Source organism: Dendrobates tinctorius, unplaced genomic scaffold, assembly GCF_039654945.1.
Source record: "Dendrobates tinctorius isolate UK_male_01 unplaced genomic scaffold, ASM3965494v1 ptg000007l, whole genome shotgun sequence".
Classification (NCBI taxonomy): domain Eukaryota; kingdom Metazoa; phylum Chordata; class Amphibia; order Anura; family Dendrobatidae; genus Dendrobates; species Dendrobates tinctorius.
Window position 1 is genome coordinate 40785155 of NW_027361675.1, and position 18119 is coordinate 40803273.

General features: G+C 45.4%; 1 long non-coding RNA gene across 4 annotated transcripts in view; it reads left to right on the forward strand.

Moving 5' to 3' along the window:
- Positions 1-18119, forward strand: part of LOC141088007 (uncharacterized) — a 100309-nt gene that overhangs the window by 486 nt on the left and 81704 nt on the right. The window contains exon 1 of one of the 4 annotated variants that reach the window (XR_012231820.1): positions 14527-14707. The exons of the other annotated variants lie outside the window; for them this stretch is intronic. This is a non-coding gene — a long non-coding RNA (uncharacterized lncRNA). Of the gene's footprint in view, positions 1-14526; positions 14708-18119 lie in introns of those variants that run through there. 4 annotated transcript variants of the gene reach the window in all.

Sequence of the window (18119 nt, forward strand, 5' to 3'; positions counted from 1 at the left end):
CTATGTGTAGTTCGGAAGTTATTCACGTAAATCGCTAATGTCGCCAATAAACAAACGCACTCAATCGTACATAAGATTAATTTGAAAAGAGGTACCCTGGACCACTAGTACTCACAATGACCAGCTCAATGTCCTGAATGATGTTTGCCAAAAAAATGATCAACTCTATGTGTAGTTCAGAAGTTATTCACGTAAATCGCTAATGTCGCGAATAAACAAACGCACTCAATCGAATTGCATTTCATAGATATTACAAGGACTGGTAGCAACAAAAATGTATGTCTAATTATCATAGTTTACTAAAACCATACTTCTAAATCAACAACCTTGATCAGGTACATAAAACTTAATAATCCACATATTTAGAAATTATTGTCAGTGACATGAATATAATAAGCATTTATAATATGTAAGCTTTCTAATATTATTATCAATTAATTTAATTTCACATAATTTGTGCCTATAATACATAGAGTATGAATATCTATTTGATGCACGACTTCCTTGCACACTAGTTGACAAGATGATACTTGTCAACAATATTTATACATACACTGTAGCAGTTTCGTTTGAAGACAAAAAATTTATAGCAAGACCTCCAACATCTAACCTTTTTGAGATATCAAAACAAAAACATTCAAAAAATTTACATTAAGCAAGTAAATTTTTAATTAAAATGTTGAGACTGATCTCATCATTAGCTTTTATTCTTAAACATATTAGATATTTTATATACCCAAATATAAATATAGCTTTCAAACAGGACAAGCACAACAACACTGAAATTCAGACTTGAGGTTATAGTGTAAGTTAACTCAAGTATGCCAATTCAACACAAATCCTTACCATGGACAGATGACGCTAACGGACAATCCTCCAAGTAGGGCCACTCGATGGAATACTTCGATGGCTTCCAAGTGAGTGTATCACTTCAGAACAGAACTGTGATGACATGGACTCTTTCAATGTCTAGCATGGGTTGAGTTTCTTAAAATTTGGTCACACATGAAGGTATTCTGTTTATTACCATGTGATAAGCCCCTCATTGTTTCTACAAGACTCTAAAGGTACTGTCACACTTAGCGATGTACCAGCGATCCCGACCAGCGATATGACGCGGTCAGGATCGCTGGTACATCGCTAAGTGGTCGCTAGTGAGCTGCCACACAGGCAGATCTCACCAGCGACATCGCTGGGGACGGGGATCGCTACTTACCTGTCACACCAGGCGATCCTGCGTCCTCCCGCCCGGCTCCACGCGTCGCTCGTCCTCACAGCAGGAAGCGCCGCAGGAAGCAGACGACGAAAAACAGTCCTGAATGTTCTCGCGCGATCAGCGATAACCAGCGGGGGAGCCGGTCGTAGGTAAGTATCAGACACAGCGATATCGCTAGCAATATCGCTATAACGTCACTAGTTATAGCGATATTGCTAGCGATATCTCTTAGTGTGACATGCCCTTAAGGAGTCTAGGTTTACAGTTACTGTTGACTCATGTAAATACCTTTGCCAGGGAAGGTCACAGACTCAGACAAATCAATTATGCTAACCTTTCATTGTATTGCTCCATTCTATGTAAATTAGCTGACTCTTCCTCATCTCTGTAAAGGTACTGTCACACTTGGCGATGTACCAGCGATCCCGACCAGCGATATGACGCGGTCAGGATCGCTAAGTGGTCACTAGTGAGCTGCCACACAGGCAGATCTCACTAGCGACATCGCTGGGGACGGGGGTCGCTACTTACCTGTCACACCAGGCGATCCTGCGTCCTCCCGCCCGGCTCCACGCGTCGCTCGTCGTCACAGCAGGAAGCGCCGCAGGAAGCAGACGACGAGAAACGGTGCAGCCTGTTCTCGCGCGATCAGCGATAACCAGCGGGGGAGCTGGTCGTAGGTAAGTATCAGACACAGCGATATCGCTAGCAATATCGCTATAACGTGACAAGTTATAGCGATATTGCTAGCGATATCGCTTAGTGTGACATGCCCTTTAAGGCCCCGTCTCACCAAGCGATCTCGGTAGCGAGATCGCTGCTGAGTCACAACTTTTGTGACGTAACCGCGATCTCACCAGCGAGATCGCTATGTGTGACAGCGATCAGCGAGCGGCCCCCCTGCCGGTATCGCTGGAAGAAACCTCTGGACATTTCTTTGGTCGCTGGTCTCCTGCTGGCCAGCACTCATCGCTGCGTGTGACAGGCGGGAGACCAGCGATCAGGTGTAAAAATAATAAAAAAAAAATTAAAAATATAGTTATTCTCACCTTCCGATGTCCTGTTCAGCCATCCTGCCTCTCTCCACGCTCCGGTCCCAGTGATCCTTTGCACGAATGACCGCGAGACATTGTTATCCCTCGAGACCGTGACATCTCGTGGTCATTCGTGCAAAGGATCACTGGGACCGGAGCGTGGAGAGAGGCAGGATGGCTGAAAGGGACATCGGAAGGTGAGAATAGCTATATTTTTTATTTTGATTCTATTTTTTACAGTGATGGCAAGCGATGCCGGGTGCTCGGCATCGCTGTGCTGATCGCTGGTGAAGCTGTCTGTGTGACAGCTCATCAGCGATCACATAGCGACTTACTAGCGATCCTGACACCTTGATATCGGTGTCGGGATCGCTGGTAAGTCGCTTAGTGTGAAGGGGCCTTTAGACACCATTACTACTATGTAGAGTTGAGCGACTTTTGGTTTTTTAGGGTCGAGTTTCGTTTCATGAAACCCGACTTTTCCAAAAGTCGGGTCGAGCAAAATCGGCCGACTATAGGGAAAAGTCGGGGGTCCAACCGAAACACGAAACCCAATGTAAGTCAATGGGGAATTAAAGTCGGCAGTGAGAGGAGGACAGGAAACACACCTACAGTGCCCATTTGAATGCCAAAAGCATCAATTCTTATTACTTAAGCTTGTCAACCTTAATTTACTTCATAATACTAGTTACGCACTGAAAAATGGGGGTTATTTGGCTACAGTTATGGGGGGGTAGGGCTGGCTCCAGGTTTTCCTAGGCCCAGGGCCAAAGAGCGCCCCTTTAACACATACCACAACACATGACGCTCCGATACGGCAGAGAAATAGCAGTATAGTACAATGAAAAATACTTCACTTCTTACATCTCATGACTGATATCCATTTTAAATTCTCCAATACCTCCAAAAACGGACAGTATATAACTCCATACAGTATTATGGCCAGCGCTTAGTGCGCTATACAGAGTAATGAGGCCCATATATTTCTCCATATGGAATCATTGATCCCATATAATGTTTCAAACCGTATATGATGAGCTCCACATAATGCTATAGTATATGTTGGTCCCAATGGATGAAGCTCCACTGTCTTATGGGCCCAAATAATGCTCCATATATAATGGGCCCCATTTCTACTGCTCTAGTGTATAACGGGCCCTGTAAATGCTGCTCCAGTGTCTGATGTCCACCTTTGGAATGCTCCAGTGTATGGTGGGCCCCATATATCATTCACCAGAGTATAGTGCTCCCCAAAAATTGCTGTCCCAACATTGAAAACAATTACATAAGTCTCCTTGCTAGGGAATCCCTGCACTACTCTGAACTCCTTGTCGTCCCCATCTTCCATCTCACTGCACTTGGCTGTTTAGGCCCTCCCACTGGCAGAGACACTTTTGCGTACTATGCGGTGCCCTGTGCCAGTGCCATCGCCCATGAGTATGCCCCCCCCCACCTGCTCAAGGAACCTGCAGTTTCATCTGCACCTTCCTCTTTGTCACCGTGTAAGGTGGTATAGTATGTGGGAAGGGGAACCTGAGTTTCCTCTGGGTCAGATTCTGGCAGTGTAGAATGCGAGGGGAATGTAGTGGTCTGGGTCAATGTACCAGCAGCATCATCCAGCAGTGGCTGGGCCTCAGTGCACTTGTGGCGTCCCCAAGAGTACGGTCGCCACCGTGGCATTACCTTCCTCCTAGGGAGTGTGTTGTCAAGCTTGGGAGCAATGAAGGATCTCTCTAGCAGTGAAACCAACACACAACACATTTCCCACTCCAGGCTAGCAGGGAGACCTCTGAACCTGACTGCTGAGGAGCTGCTCTCTGTGGTCGGGAGGAGGTAAGTTAGGGCACTCTGTGCAGGGAAGGAGAAGTGTGTGGACGTGAGAAGGGGAGCTGGAGGATGAGCAGAGTTAAGGCTCACTCCTAGCTGGAGCGCATGGTCCCGATTCCAGTCTCCGAGTTTGTAGGGACACTGACGTTCCTGCAGCAGAAACCGGGGGAAGTAGCAGCTATAAATGCTCTGTACCCAACTAAGGCTCGGAGGCCCCAGCATCGACGTGTGGGAGCCAGAAGGAAAAGGCTACAGCTGTCTGCCATACAAGTAAAGTCTGAGGAACATCTGTTAGACAGGAGGCGCTTCAGTGAACCACGGTCCTGTGAGTGCTTCCCCCACAAGCGCTAGAAAGGAGACGTTCAGGAAGGTACATGTTGGCGGAGTGTTGGAAGGGAGCTTTCCATTTTGGTCCCGGAGGTTGGCTGAGGTCCTGACCCGGAGGACACAGCACGGAGGCAGGCATCTGTGTAACCTGCAGACTGTGAGTAAAGCTTTGGAACTGCAAGCTCTGGTGTCCTACAGTTATTCCAGCACCGCTACATCTGGGTTCCAGCACCTACACCGCCTGTGCCTTTCCCCCGTCACTACATCTACACTTCCCTGGGACTCCAGCTCCACCTGTGGGGAGCTTCACCATCTTTACTGCACAACACCATCAGTCCCAGAGGATCTGCATGCAGCGTCGGCCTAACATCTATGTTGCCGAACACCACAGGTGGCATCAAAGTATCTATATAAACTCCTTACCATTATACCACGCCATTTACATGGGCGCCCAGGGCCACCGTCCGGGTCACCGCTGCTGTGACACATCCCACTGACATCGGCCCGGTACCGAGTATCCCACAGCCCTGGGAGGGCAACCCATATGCCGACTGCTGATCGGGTGGCGGTATTACCACGAACCTCCAAACAGCGTCCATGAAGGCAAAGTTTTTGGTTTCCGGGGGCAGTATGATTGCAAAGCTGAACCTTAAAGGAATGTCCAAAAGGGCACCACCAGGAGTGGAGCCTGTGGCTTAATTGGACTCCACCCGGGAAACCACAACCATGCCACCTAAAGAAAAGATGCACACTTTGAAAGCTTTGTTGATTCTGTGTGTGGTGTGGTATGTGTATTTGTAGTTGTGCTAGCGATTTTTCAGCTTTATTCCGTTAGCAACCGAGACTCCGGCATGCCCTCGCAGTACGCGTCAAGCTTACTAGAGGGATAAGCGAGGCTCCGGCACGTGAGATCGAGCAATAACAGGTATAGCATTCCCATACATGTCCAGGGCTGCATGCACGCTACACTGAAAGGACCAGCTTTTGTCACTTACAGGTGCAGATAACCTGCTGAACTCCGTTAGTGATGGGATCTGGGATTCAGATTATTCCCCGCAAACGATGATTTCCCAGTAAGTTCATGTCAACCGCAATTCCGGAGTTAGGCCTAACCGTAATTCCTGAAAAAATTACGTGTCCAAACCACAGGTGCTGTAGCTTGCTTAACAGCTCGGCAGCCGTTCTCAGGCCCAGTATGGATTCAACAACATTGTAGAAAGTTGATAAAGGGTACAGTTTCACCGGATAACACGTATATATGTAGCCTAGTTTACACATTAAAAATATATGTCTATAGATCAGGAGGCAGACTCAGATGTTCTCAGGCCCAGTATGGATTTGACCAGATTATACAAAGTTGAGAAAGGGTACTTTATCACTGGATAGCAGGTATATATAGCATAGTTTAAACATGTAAAATCTCCGTGTTCTCAGTATGGATTACACAGCAATCTAAAAAGTGGAAAAAAGGAAATGCATTTGAGGCGTACACAACTATATACTTTTGGTGTTATTTTTAAATCTTCAGATATTTCTGTCTCAGTAATACAGTCCAGCCTCTCCGCAATAGGAAATGAGATGCATACAATTACTGACATAAAGGCAAGTGATTGCAGAAATCTAGGAATTACTATTCACGGGAAAAACTTCCACACAATTCTCATAGGCGATGCTGACCCTCAATTAATTTGTGTGTTGAGACAGTGAAAACATTTTTTTGTGAATAAAGTCTTGCTGTATCGCACTTCCGTTGATTCCATCACTGTTACTCATCTCAATCAAATTTTTATCACAGGGAGCGATGTAAACATGGTGCTCACTGGCTATCATGATCTGTCACGTAACTTCCGAGTGCAAAAGACAGAAGCCACAGGCCGTAGGCGATTCTATTTGATTGGCATGAGAGGCCACATTTTAAAATGTGCACCGGAATGTCACACGTTTGTGAGTAGGAAAACTGTGAAAGCTGATGATAAACCACCACTGCATGTCATTGTGAGTCGACGTCCATAAGAAATGGAAGCCATTGATCATCTGGAGCTAGAGCCCGGCCAGCAGGACAGGGCATAGCTACATCTTAACCATCATCTTTCAGTTCAATCAATTTGTAGTGGCACTCCCAGTGAAGGATTTGACAGCCCGGACTACACAGCGGAGGAGCAGGGAGAGGTAAACATTGCAAATGCTGGGGCCCTGCCCAAGCAAGGGGGGCACACTCGTGGGCGTCAGTACTGGCACTGGGCCCCTCATAGTACGGCGGTGTGTCTGACGGCAGGTGTGCACCACCACCGTCAGAGACACTTGATTGCACTATGAGGGACCCTGTGCCAGTGCCCACGCCCAAGAGTCGGCCACCCACCTGTCCAGGGCAATGGCACTCACACGGTTTCGTGCGCTAGGTGGTGACCCCGGCCATGGGGGGGGGCAGCCCAGTTAGGGCGGTTTACAAAGTGGCATATGTTGATGTGGGACATTCAGCTGCTGCAAAAGGCGAAATAGGTCAAGTTCGCGGAATAGGAGGAGGACCAAAGCAAGCCATTTTTCTGGCAACCTATGTGTCATCAAGGGAAGGTGGGACAAAATCCTTGGAAACCCATGCATGGTTCATTTTAATGAAGGTTAGATCATCCACATTTTGGGTTGACAGACGGGTCCTTTTTTCTGTCAGGATTGATTCAGCTGCACTGAAGACTCTTTCCGATAGCACACTTGCAGCTGGGCAAGCGAGCTCCTGTAAGGCATATTGCCAATTCAGGCCAGGTGTCCAGTTTAGCGACCCAATAGTCAAAGGGGAATGACCTGTGCGGGAGAACATCGATATGGGAGGAAAAGTAGTTTGTAACCATAGTTGACAACTGCTGTCTCCTGTCACTTTCCATCGATGCAGTATTACCAGTTGTGTGAGCGGTACTTGAAAAATCAGTCCACAACATTGTCATGAAACCCCTGTCTCCAACGCCACTTCTGCTGTGTGCACCACGAACACCTCTGCCAAGCTGCCCCCGGCCCGTACGGCTCGTGTGAGAACCATCACCGCTGCTGTGTGCTGGGAATGCCTCAACCAACCGGTTTACCAGAGTTGCTTGTTTATTAGCCAATATTAGGTCAAGGTTCTCGTGTGGCATGATGTTTTGTAATTTGCCTTTATAGCGTGGATCCAGGATGCTGGCCATCCAGTAGTCATCATCGTTCATCATTTTGGCAATGCGGGGGTCCCTTTTTAGGATCTGCAAGGCATAATCTGACATGTGGGCCAATGTTCCCGGTGTCAATGATGCACTGCGAGTGCTGGTTGGAGGAGCACTTTCTGGCAAATCCACATCCCTCCAGTCACGCACAAACCCTGTATCAGACCTTGCCACGCCAACATTTTCACTTGCCCCACGAGATGCATCCTCCTCCCCTAAGTAATCATCCCCATCATCATCCTCCTCCTCCTCTTCTTCCTCCACCTGGTCCAGGAGAGGTCCCTGAGCAGACAATGGCTGAATGTCATCAAGGATTCCCCCCTCCTCTTCCTCCTCGTCAACATTGGCTGCAGACGCCTGCTCCTTAAGGTGCGTCAAAGTTTGCATGAGCAGACGCATAAGTGGGATGCTCATGCATAGGATGGCGTTGTCTGCGCTTACCAGCCGTGTGCATTCCTCAAAACACTGAAGGACTTTACAGAGGTCTTTCAGCTTCGACCACTGCACACCTGTCAACTCCATGTCTGCTCTCAAAGTGCCTGGCTGTGTATCCTCCCACAAATGCATTATGGCCTGCCTCTGTTCGCACAGCCGCTCAACCATGTGCAGGGTGGAGTTCCACCTTGTTGCAGTGTCGATAATGAGGCGGTGGTTGGGAAGGTGGAGCAATCGCTGCAGCTTCTGCATACGAATGGAGTTTACAGGCGACCGGTGGATGTGCGCGCACAGTCTTCACACCTTCTGGAGCAGGGCTGTTAACTCCGGATAATTGTTGAGGAAGCACTGCACCACCAGGTTCAAGGTGTGAGCCAAGCAAGGTATGTGGCTGAGTTTTGAAAGGGCTATGGCTGCCACAAAATTACGGCCGTTATCACTAACTACCTTGCCTGCCTCAAGATGTAGACTGCCCAGCCATGACTCAGTTTGTCGCTGAAAGTACTCGGCCAGCACCTCCGCGGTGTGTCTGTCGCCCAAACACATCATCTGCAACACAGCCTGCTGACGCTTTCCACTAGCTGCTCGATAGGGGGACACCTCGTGTGCAACAGTGGCAGCTGCAGATGGAGTGCTCGTACGACTGCGCTCTGTGGACGAGCTTTCGCTTCTGGAGGAGGAGGAGGGTCGAACGCCGACAGCCAACTGTTTCCTATACCGTGGGCTAGGCAGCACTGTCCCACCACTGCTGTCCCCTGTGGACCCTGCATCCACCACATTAACCCAGTGCGCAGTGATGGACACGTAACGGCCCTGGCCATGCCGACTGGACCATGCATCTGTTGTGAGGTGCACCTTTCCACTCACTGACTGCTTGAGTGCATGGACAATGCGGTCTTTCACATGATGGTGGAGGGCTGGGATGGCTTTGCGAGAGAAGAAGTGGCGACTGGATAGGTCATAGCGTGGTACTGCATAGGCCATGAGTTTGCAGAAAGCTGCGCTTTCCACCAACCGATAGGGCATCATCTCTAACGAGATTAGTTTGGCAATGTGGGCGTTCAAACCCAGTGTACGCGGATGAGAGACAGTACTTTCTTGACCTACTCATAGTCTCTGGGAGGGTGAGCTGGACTTGAGAGCTGCATATGGTGGAACTAGCGGTGGACAGGGCGGACTGAGAGAGGGTTGATGATGGTGATGGAGTTGGTGTTGTTTCTGATGGCCTAGATTCCGTCTTTCGTTGATATAACAGTGGGATTCCCTGACTGCTTTGGCCTTGCAACGACACCTCAACATTTGCTGCTGTGCTAACCGGTGGGCTTACAGTGGGGGAAACAATGTAGCGTTGCTGACTACCTTCTTTGTGATCAGTTGCACATGTGGTACTTGAGGTTTGGTGTTGTGTCCACGCTTGCAAGTGCATGCTGGTTAAATGTCTAAGCATGCAACTGGTATTCAAATTTTTCAGATTTTTCCCTCGGCTAAAGGTCTTTGCGCACTTCTTACAGATAACCTTGGCCTGATCATGAGGATTTTGTTCAAAAAAGTGCCACACTGCACTCTTCCTACTTTGGAAGACATTTTGCGGCCTAGCACGCTGTGCTATTTTGACCGTCTGGACAAGCTGTCCAGCAACTCTTTTGATTTTTGGAACCTGTCTTTGGAGTGCTCTGGACCTGACAGATAACATCTGTTGCAATGTCGATGTCTGCTGTGGATGCTCCTCCTCCTCATCTGAGCTATTGGAAGCAGCACCCTCTTCCCCCAATGGATGCCAATCTGGGTCAACAACTGGGTCATCCATCACCTCCTCTTCAATGTCATGTGCACCTTCCTGTGTGTCACCGTGTATGGTGGTATAGTATGTGGGAAGGGGCACCTGAGTCTCATCAGGGTCAGAATCTCGCTCATTACACTGCGAGGACAATGTAGTGCTCTGAGTGAATGTACCAGCAGAATCATCTATCAGTGGCTGTGCATCAGTGCACTCCATGTCAGATTCATCTTGGCCTGGGTAATTCACCATTTCACTTGATAACCCAGGCATGGTATGTGAAAACAGCTCCATGGAGTAATCAGTTGTATGACCTGCGTCATCCTTCAATCTTGGTTGGGGTGAAGGACACAAGGAAAGGTGTGGTTCATGAACATGAGCCTCCAATGACGACTCAGTGCTTTTATTTTTTACAACTTCAGAAGAGGAGGCGATAGAGCTGAAGGATGAGTCAGTAATGTAAGCCAAAACTTTTTCCTGAAGCTCTGGCTTTAAAAGCGGTTTGCCAACTCCTAGAAAACTATGCCTTCGAGGCCTTGTGGAGCCAGACGATGACGCAGGCTCAACACCTCCTGCATTCACTCCTATTTTGCTTTTGCCACTACCATCAGATCCACCACCATCATTATCAGCTGGCAACCCCCGCCCAATTCCACGACCTCTTCCACCAGCCTTCCTCATTTTTGGTAAAAATGTACACAAAATCCCACAAACTATATAGTAATGTAAAACAAGGTACAAGGTGTATATAGGACAGGGGAGATGTAGAATTTCTGAACACACTTGTGGACACTGTTGGATTGTGTGAGGCCCAGTGAATATCACACCGCTATGTCACATGCTCAATGTAGCAGGTGTGAAAAATGTCACTATAGGACAGGGGAGATGTAGAATTTCTGAACACACTTGTGGACACTGTTGGATTGTGTGAGGCCCAGTGAATATCACACCGCTATGTCACAGGCTCAATGTCGCAGGTGTGAAAAATGTCACTATAGGACAGGGGAGATGTAGAATTTCTGAACACACTTGTGGACACTGTTGGATTGTGTGAGGCCCAGTGAATATCACACCGCTATGTCACAGGCTCAATGTCGTAGGTGTGAAAAATGTCACTATAGGACAGGGGAGATGTAGAATTTCTGAACACACTTGTGGACACTGTTGGATTGTGTGAGGCCCAGTGAATATCACACCGCTATGTCACAGGCTCAATGTCGTAGGTGTGAAAAATGTCACTATAGGACAGGGGAGATGTAGAATTTCTGAACACACTTGTGGACACTGTTGGATTGTGTGAGGCCCAGTGAATATCACACCGCTATGTCACAGGCAGAAATTGGCTAGTGTATGACATACTACAAGGTGTATATAGAATTGGGCAGAATAGGAATCTCCCTAGAGTGTAGGTCTGTAAGAACGGAACATGTCCTCGACTTATTCTTACAGTCACACACAGCTTCACTGTGGCCGTGAGAACAGCCATTACACGGTACTGAGAGAGGAGCGTGCACGTACACCGGTGTCCGTAAAATTGTCAAGCTCCGTGTTTTTTAAGTATATGGACTGACACACGCTGTCTCTCTATAGTTTTGAATGTGATCAAACAGCAAATATACTTAACTGTTTGAAAACCAGACAAAACTAGAAGGTGTAGGTCTGTAAGAACGCAACATGTCCTCGACTTATTCTTACAGAGTCACACACAGATAGCTTCACTGTGGCCGTGATAACAGCTGTTACACGGTACTGTGTGAGGAGCGCACACCGCTGTATGTTGTGAAAAAATGCACGCTCAGTACCTCACCAGGACAAGAAAAAAAAATTTGGATTGCTTTTAAAAAAGCAGTTTGCAGAGCAGTGGGAAAACAGCAATGCAGCTATCAGGAAGCCTTATAAGGCAGCCTAACAACCAACACTGCTGATCCAGCAAAATATAGCCTCCACTTGCACTGCACACACAGTGACTGGTGTGTTGTACAGGCAAAATCGTTAGCAGCAGAATCAGTTTTTGGTATCTTCTTCCCTGCCTAACGCTCTCCCTACAGAATCAGCAGCAGCTCTCCCTATTCTGAGATCAGCATGAGTAACATGGCGGTCGGCGTGCACGCCCTTTTATACCCCCTGTGACGCCCCCCAAAGCAAGTCAATCACTTGCATGCCCTTTTCAAAGATGGTGGTGACCCCTGCCTATGTCATCACATTGCCCACAGTGTCCGTGGATCCTGATTGGCTGAAAAAGGGCGGAAAACAAACTTTTGAAACGCGACTTTGGCGCTAAAGTTGCTGAGCTCGTGGCCGACCTCACCTTGGGGTCGGGTTTCATTTCATGAAACCCGACTTTACAAAAAGTCGGCGACTTTTGAAATTTTTCGACCCGTTTCGCTCAACTCTACTACTATGGATATTATGTATGCGGCTTGGAATCTAGCCAATCTAGCACACTCTTATTCCACCAATCATGAAGCCCCAAGGGTCTGAATTGAGAGCTCAGGGGTATAGAAGGTGGACGGTCCAGTGACCAAGTCTCTCTTGCTGCATGGTACCAATTTTGGATCTGCGGATCCGATTGGCAGGCCATAACCCCACATGGATTATAAGACTACATGGACTTCAGCATCGAATGCAAGGATTCGGCTGAGATATCAAAGACTACATAAGGATGGTATCCAGCTTGGGACAATCCAGTCACCTGACTACAGAGTTTGCGGTAGTCAGTCAGCTTCCCAAATCTGGCATTATTCCTTTCTCGGTGGGTGCACACCGAAAGCGGGGTGCTGCTGGCTTGGAGTAAGTAGCCCTGGAAGCTCTGAGGAACGGATATTATAATCCCTGGTGAGCCAGTGGAAGGGTGATAAACTGTTTGCTGTTACATTTTGTGTTTTGCTGGTTGTGTGATATATGCCATTAATTTTTTGGGGATCCAAGAAAGTCCTAATATTGTGATTCACTCACCCTGTGTTGTAGTGTGCCACCCACTGTTAAGGAGGTCGGGCGTTCAGTTGAGATGAGCCATGGTCCATGCTGTCTTTGTAAAGGCGGCTGGGCAAGCGGACGAGAGCACCCACTGACCCCCGTGTCTACACAAGAACCACTATGTAAAGTTAAAAAAAAGGTTAATAATGACGTTACAATTACATATAAATAATTTGATGACATAAAACTTTATTAAGTGTAATTTCACACACAAACTTAGCATCTGTTCAACAACTCTTGAATTAAACACAGATTAGTGGGTTAAGCCCTTATGGAAACTTCAAGTAAGTTGTGATAGAAAACAGTGAGGTAACCTATAAAATGTTTCACATGTGGAGTTAGCATATTTTGTATAATTCTTCAACTATACATAGAGTTGTGAATTTTTTGGGCAAAATTGTTTAGATTGAGTGCGTTTGATTATTCGTGACATTAGCGATTTACGTGAATAACTTCTGAACTACACATAGAGTTGATCATTTTTTTGGCAAACATTATTCAGGTCTTTGAGCTGGTCATTTTGAGTACTAGTGGTCCAGGGTACCTCTTTTCAAATTAATCTTATGTACGATTCAGTGCGTTTGATTATTCGCGACATTAGCGATTTACGTGAATAACTTCTGAACTACACATAGAGTTGATCATTTTTTTGTCAAACATTATTCAGGTCATTGAGCTGGTCATTTTGAGTACTAGTGGTCCAGGGTACCTCTTTTCAAATTAATCTTATGTACGATTAAGTGCGTTTGTTTATTCGCGACATTCGCGATTTACGTGAATAACTTCTGAACTACACATAGAGTTGATCATTTTTTTGGCAAACATTATTCAGGACATTGAGCTGGTCATTTTGAGTACTAGCGGTCCTGGGTACCTCTTTTCAAATTGAACTTATGTACGATTGAGTGTGTTTGTTTATTCGCGACATTAGCGATTTACCTGAATAACTTCCGAACTACACATAGAGTTGATCATTTTTTTGGCAAATATTATTCAGGACATTGAGCTGGTCATTTTGAGTACTAGTGGTCCAGGGTACCTCTTTTCAAATTGAACTTATGTACGATTAGTGCGTTTGATTATTCGCGACATTAGCGATTTACGTGAATAACTTCTGAACTACACATAGAGTTGATCATTTTTTTGGCAAACATTATTCAGGACATTGAGCTGGTCATTTTGAGTACTAGTGGTCCAGGGTACCTCTTTTCAAATTAATCTTATGTACGATTGAGTGCGTTTGTTTATTCGCGACATTAGCGATTTACGTGAATAACTTCTGAACTACACATAGAGTTGATCATTTTTTTGGCAAACATTATTTAGGACATTGAGCTGGTCATTTTGAGTACTAGTGGTCCAGGGTACCTCTTTTCAAATTGATCTTATATATGATTGAGTGCGTTTGATTATGCGCGACATTAGTGATTTACGTGAATAACTTCTGAACTACACATAGAGTTGATCATTTTTTTGGCAAACATTATTCAGGACATTGAGCTGGTCATTTTGAGTACATGAATAATTCATCATACATGAAAATCGAATAACTAACTAATAACTAAAATCGAATAGCTAACTAATAACTAATAGCTAACTGCAGACTAACTTGAGTCCAGTTGGCTTGTTTCTGTAGAGTACCATGTAATACCCTTTCTTAAAATTCAGTCTTTGTAGCTAGGACCTGGAACACTGGCCGTGTGTTTACTTTGTTCACACCATGGTCTTTCGCCAAGTATCCTGAACACGTTTATAGCCTTTATTGGGCTTCACTTATGCTAGGAGAGTTCCCAGTGAGTGTTGGAATTTGGCTTCAATACAAAGAGATTCTGCAAAAAAAGTTGCATGCATTGGTGCTGGGTCCATCGATTCCATTTTTCCAGTTTTTTCATGCGACTCCTGATTTGACATCTTCATAAATGTTGAGGTAATATCTCATTTTTTATCGCCACTAGAACACTGTAATTATCACTGTTTTTTTTATAAAAAGCACTTTAGACACGTTTAAATTTAAGTTTCTCAGCTTATTATACGATATTTATTTTTTTATTTTATAACGTGAGCAATACATTTCTACCAACTTCATCCAGAATTGTCTGTGACTACACAGCCCTGATTCAGAGAGGGGGGGGCTATGCAATTGATGTACACCTGGGAAAATGTACGGTACCTTTTAATGTTCATTGTGAGTTGTATGAACAGATCCTTACTTATTTTCATCTAAATAGAAACCTATATATCACTGACTGATGGCCTGAATAATTATTAACTCACAGGTTGGCATAGATCTAATAGCTAGGGACATAAATCACCTGTACTGGTGACTGGTGCGAGTTCCTGCTATGGGGTCTATATCAATCTAACAGTTATAGAATTAACAGATGTTGAACAAATTGTAAGAGATCGCAAAAATATAGGACCGTAGGTCATGCACATGTTAATATGCAGATCATATAGAGGATTTGGTGCAAATTACAATCATAAGGCTATGTGCACACGGCAATTCCTGCCGCGGGAAATCCGCATGCGGCATTCCCGCAAAAAACTAGCATTTTGCAAGCGTAATTAGCTTGCAGAATGCTAGCGTTTTCCAAGCGATCTGTAGCATTGCTTGGAAAACTGATTGACAGGTTGGTCACACTCGTCAAACATAGTGTTTGACCTGTGTGACCAACTTTTTACTTTTTTGCCTATACAGCATCAGTAGTAAAAGATAGGATGTAACAAAATAATAATAAAATATTGTTATTCTCACCATCCGACGGCCCCCGATCTGCTCTGCGACGCTCTCGGCATCTTCCGGTCCCAGTAATGCTTTGCTTTGGGCTGGAAATACGCGCACCGCTGATCCCCGTCACGTGATCGGGGGGTCATTTGTTCGTCGGCATAACAACCAGAGGTGTCCTTGAGACCTCTATGGTTGTTGATGCCGGATTACTATGAGTGTGACGCTGTGGTCGGAGCTCATAGCAATGCAGTAATTCTGCTAAATAGAGGAGATCTGAGCATCGCCTCTGTGTAGCAGAGCCGATCAAGCTATGGCAGCTTCTAGCTTCCCATGGAGGCTATTGAAGCATGCCAAAAGTGAAAGAAAAATAGTTTTAAAAATATAAAATAAATAAAGTTTAAATCACCCTCCTTTCGGCCCATTCAAAATAAAACACAAAAAAAAAATCAAACAAACATATTTGGTATTGCAACGATCACAATGGCCTGATCTATCAATAAAAAAAAGATTAACCCGATCGCTAAACGGCGTAGCGAGAAAAAAATCGAAACGCCAGAATTACGTTTTTTGGTCGCTGCGACACTGCATTAAAATGCAATAACGGCAATCAAAAGATCGTATCTGCACAAATGTGGTGCCATTAAAAACGCCATGCTCAGCGTGCAAAAAATAAGCCCTCACCCAAACTGAGATCCCAAAAAATGGAGACGCTACGGGTCTTTTTTTTAACAACTTAGATAAGAAAGAACCTAGACATGTTTGGTGTCTATGAACTTGTAATGACCTGGAGAATCATAATGGCAGGTCAGTTTTAGCATTTAGTGAACCAAGCCAAACAAAAAGCAAGTGTGGGATTGCACTTATTTTGCAATTTCACTGCACTTGGAATTTTTTTCCCATTTTCTAGTACACAACATGGTAAAACCAATGGTGTCGTTCAAAACTGCATCTTGTCCCGCAAAAATAAGCCCTCACATGGCCATATTGATGTAAAAATAAAAAGTTATGTCTCTGGGAAGAAGGGGAGTGAAAAACGAGAACGCAAAACTGAAAAAAGCTCCGGTCATGAAGGGGTTAAAGAATATATAAATTTTGTTTGAACAATCAGTGCACAAAGATTAAAAAAGTACAGACTGATCCTAAAGGGCAGGACTCAGAACACGGGTGAGTATTCATAAACACATGATAGTATTAAAGGCACATAAATATACAATTAGGTCCATATGTATTTGGACAGAGACAACATTTTTCTAATTTTGGTTCTAGACATTACCACAATGAATTTTAAACAAAACAATTCAGATGCAGTAGAAGTTCAGACTTTCAGCTTTCATTTGAGGGTATCCACATTAAAATTGGATGAAGGGTTTAGGAGTGTCAGCTCCTTAACATGTGCCACCCTGTTTTTAAAGGGACCAAAAGTAATTGGACAGATTAAATCATTGTAAATAAAATGTTCATTTCTAGTACTTAGTTGAAAACCCTTTGTTGGCAATGACTGCCTGAAGTCTTGAACTCATGGACATCACCAGACACTGTGTTTCCTCCTTTTTGATGCTCTGCCAGGCCTTCACTGCGGTGGTTTTCAGTTGCTGTTTGTTTGTGGGCCTTTCTGTCTGAAGTTTAGTCTTTAACAAGTGAAATGCATGCTCAATTGGGTTGAGATCAGGTGACTGACTTGGCCATTCAAGAATATTCCACTTCTTTGCTTTAATAAACTCCTGGGTTGCTTTGGCTTTATGTTTTGGGTCATTGTCTCTCTGTAGTATGAAACGACGACCAATCAGTTTGGCTGCATTTGGCTGGACCTGAGCACACAGTATGGCTCTGAATACCTCAGAATTCATTTGGCTGCTTCTGTCCTGTGTCACATCATCAATAAACACTAGTGACAGTGTGCCACTGGCAGCCATGCATGCCCAAGCCATCACACTGCCTCTGATGTGTTTTACAGATGATGTGGTATGCTTTGGATCATGAGCTGTACCACGCCTTCACCATACTTTTCTCTTTCCATCATTCTGGTAGAGGTTGATCTTGGTTTCATCTGTCCAAAGAATGTTCTTACAGAACTGTGCTGGCTTTTTTTGATGTTTTTTAGCAAAGTCCAGTCTAGCCTTTTTATTCTTGATGCTTATGAGTGGCTTTCAGTTCTCCATTACTTTTCGACCGGGTCCAAAAATGTTAAAGCGGATGCCCTGTCCAGAAGTTTTGATCCAGTGTCTCCTCCTGAGCCGCCGTCCTCCATTCTTCCCCCAGGGGTGGTAGTGGCGGGGGGTCTCAACTGAGTTGGAACAAGAAATTCTAAGGGCTCAGGCCCTAGCTCCGGAAACCAGGCCGGGGGATAAACTGTTTGTTCCGGATTCTTTGCGGCCTAGACTTCTGCAGGAGTTTCCTGAGTCTAGGTTGAGTGCTCATCCAGGTATCACAGCTACTAGAGAGGCAGTAGCCAGGGGTTTTTGGTGGCCTTCATTAAGGTCCGATGTCAAGGAATTTGTTTCTGCTTGTGGCATGTGTGCCCGTTCCAAAAGTTCGCATAACCGACCGGCTGGGGAACTCATATCTTTACTGGTTCCTGATAGGCCATGGACTCACCTTTCCAATGGATTTT